Source organism: Nelumbo nucifera, chromosome 1 (genome assembly GCF_055504915.1).
Source record: "Nelumbo nucifera cultivar China Antique chromosome 1, China Antique-T2T, whole genome shotgun sequence".
Classification (NCBI taxonomy): Eukaryota; Viridiplantae; Streptophyta; class Magnoliopsida; order Proteales; family Nelumbonaceae; genus Nelumbo; species Nelumbo nucifera.
The window spans coordinates 205,309,231-205,312,912 of record NC_142649.1 but is presented as its reverse complement, the minus strand read 5'-3'; the positions used below and the strand labels follow the sequence as shown (position 1 = coordinate 205,312,912).

General features: G+C 33.7%; 1 pseudogene; it reads right to left on the bottom strand.

Moving 5' to 3' along the window:
* Positions 1–3,089: 3,089 nt before the first annotated feature.
* On the bottom strand, positions 3,090–3,289 carry LOC148804398 (small nucleolar RNA U3; annotated as a pseudogene).
* Between the last annotated feature and the right edge of the window lie 393 nt (positions 3,290–3,682).

The window sequence follows — 3,682 nt, the reverse complement described above, 5'->3', positions numbered from 1 at the left end:
TTAAAATTACTACAAATTATCAATAAAACTAAATGTATTAAAAAATATTTATTCATATTAATTTAATAATAATTATTTTCTATAAATCAATATTAAATGAAAATTACAACTATTAAAATTTTAAATATTAACAACAACTTTGAATACTTTTAGTTAATTAACAACAAATTTTTATTATTAATTTAACATTAATTAATAGTAAATAAAATTATTAAATCTTCCAGATTTCTCGTGCATCTTACGGGTCCCCGCTAGTGTAACATTAAGTGAAACTTCGATTCGCGTAACTTTGGTAGGTCGTAAATTTTGTGTCACCAAAGCCGGGGTGTGGGAAAAGAAGTGTTGGCTCAAAAGATGCTTGATAGGAGTTCACATCTCCGCCCCATAGCACATCCCTGCCGTGTATTAGGAGCATCTTCCGATGATAGTACCAGAACCGATGATGTCATGGAGATGTTCCCAATACATGGCGGGGATGTGTTGTGGGGCGTTGTGGGGCGGAGATGTGATGTTCCCAATATTATCCTATTTTATTTTTTTGAATATTTTGAATTTAGTCATCCTATTTTATTTTTTTAATTTGATATTAGTGGTAAAAACTCAATTGTGAAAGTGCTTTATGGAAGTAGTTTGTGAAAAATACTCCATAAAAGCACTTTCTAAATTGTGCCTTAAAAGTGCTTTTTGGAAGGAATTTGTGAAAACTGGTCCTTAAAAATGTTTTCCGCAAATAATTTATGAAAATTGCTCCCTAAAAGCTCTTTTTGGAAGTATTTTTTGAAAATTGATCCTTAAAAGTGCCTTCTTGAAGTAATTTGTGAAAATTGCTCCCTAAAAGCACTTTTTGGAAGTATTTTGTGAAAATTGGTTTTTAAAAATGCTTTTTTGAAGTAATTGCTCCCTGGAAGCACTTTCTGGAAGTATTTTGTGAAAACTAATCCATAAAAGTGCTTTCTAGATGTAATTTGTGAAAACTGCACCATAAAAGCACTTTCTAAAAGTATTTTATGAAAACCACACCTTTAAAGTGCTTTCTAGAAGTAATTTGCAAAAAGTGCTCCTTAAAAGTACTTTCTGGAAGTACTTTGTGAAAAATAATCCTTGAAAATGCTTTCTGGAACTAGTAGGGGTGTCAACAATATTCGAAAATCCGATTTCAAATTCGATATTCGACATAATCTAATCGAATTCGGATAATTCGAATATCTAATCGGTCGAATTCAGATATCATATTCATACCGAATAGTTAATCAGATTCGAATTCAGATATGACCTTATTCGATTCGATAAATATCCGAATTCGGCCGATTATTTAATTCTTATATATAATATAAAAATATTTTATATAATTTATATATATAATTAAGTTATATAAAAAAATTATATATTTATATACTTTATATTAATAAAATATTTATTTTATATATTTATTAATTATCTAAAACAATGAATTAATTGAATTCGAACTGAATTGAATATTCAAATATCTAATCAGATTCAAATTTAGATATTAATTTTCAATATCTATTGGATATCGAATTGAATTCGGATATTGCATGATCCGATTCAAATTCAATCTGTTTACTCCCCTATCTGGAAATACTTTGGTGAAAATTGATCATTGAAAATTCTTTTTGGAAGTATTTATTATTATTATTATTATTATTATTATTATTATCCATGTTGCACTCCATGTGTGAGCACACGTGGACTCTCATGTGTCATATAGTGATGTGATTTTTCATTTAAATATATTATAATGATTAGGAAAACATTGTTTATAAATATGTGTGGAGTAAAGGCTAAAAGTGTTATTTAAGTCAATATAAGCACTTGTGAAAAAATTAGGTCATCAAACATCCCCACCATAATAAATAGTTAAAAACACAAAAAAGTGATTGACAAATAGGTCACCAAACAATCAAGCCCTCAAACACTTCAAAAAAATACTTGTACAACAAACACTTTTCCAAACCTCATTCCTGTAGACTCCTGCATAGAGAAAGATGTACAAGTGGGAAAATCACTGTACTTGCATTTCTGAGGAAGAAGCCGAGAAGCCATGAGAAAGAAGAGTTGACAGTGATGAAGACTAAAATCGATACATAGAGAAAGATGTACAAGTGAGAAAATCAGTGGGCTTGCATTTCTGAGGAAGAAGACGAGAAGCCATGAGAAAGAAGAAGCGTTGACAGTGATGAAGACACTAAAATCGAGAAGATAAAAAAGGTAGAGTCTATCAGACAACCGTGCGATCTTCCCGGACATCAGACGACTGAGAACGATCCTCAACGGCCATAGAAATCCAAATCTTGAAGACAATTAATCACGCTCTGATCGAACAGACAATCAAGCCCTCAAACACTTCAAAAAAATACTTGTACAACAAACACTTTTCCAAACCTCATTCCTGTAGACTCCTGCATAGAGAAAGATGTACAAGTGGGAAAATCACTGTACTTGCATTTCTGAGGAAGAAGCCGAGAAGCCATGAGAAAGAAGAGTTGACAGTGATGAAGACTAAAATCGATACATAGAGAAAGATGTACAAGTGGGAAAATCAGTGGGCTTGCATTTCTGAGGAAGAAGACGAGAAGCCATGAGAAAGAAGAAGCGTTGACAGTGATGAAGACACTAAAATCGAGAAGATAAAAAAGGTAGAGTCTATCAGACAACCGTGCGATCTTCCCAGACATCAGACGACTGAGAACGATCCTCAACGGCCATAGAAATCCAAATCTTGAAGACAATTAATCACGCTCTGATCGAACAGACAATCAAGCCCTCAAACACTTCAAAAAAATACTTGTACAACAAACACTTTTCCAAACCTCATTCCTGTAGACTCCTGCATAGAGAAAGATGTACAAGTGGGAAAATCACTGTACTTGCATTTCTGAGGAAGAAGCCGAGAAGCCATGAGAAAGAAGAGTTGACAGTGATGAAGACTAAAATCGATACATAGAGAAAGATGTACAAGTGGGAAAATCAGTGGGCTTGCATTTCTGAGGAAGAAGACGAGAAGCCATGAGAAAGAAGAAGCGTTGACAGTGATGAAGACACTAAAATCGAGAAGATAAAAAAGGTAGAGTCTATCAGACAACCGTGCGATCTTCCCAGACATCAGACGACTGAGAACGATCCTCAACGGCCATAGAAATCCAAATCTTGAAGACAATTAATCACGCTCTGATCGAACAGCACAAATTCATCCACCAGGCTTTGATTCCTGTCTCCTTAGAACTCTAGGATACGGAGGTACGAGCCTATAGTGTTAAAGTAAGGCCGTGCACTTTGTTTGCTCGGATGCTTTGAAGAACTCTTCTACAAACTTAGTAGCAATCGATGTGGGACAAAGTGCATTTAATAAAAATATACAAAGTTGGAGGCTTCTGTCATTTACAGCGAAGCCAGGTTCATGAGAATTGCGAAGATGGGGCTCTGGCCTTGTTTTGAACCATTCAATTCAAGGCCTCTGATTGATTCATTCAGTTTATTTGGGTGCTTTAGTTTCATGAATCATGAAACCTACAGAGTTGGGTAAGATATTTTAGGTAGGTCTGCAATTTATGAGTGTTTTAGTCTTGGAAAAATTCATCAAATCATAATACAAAAAGAAAAAAAAAACTTAAATACCAGAATTTAATTACTTACTGCATTTAAATTGTTCTCTCGGGGGAAA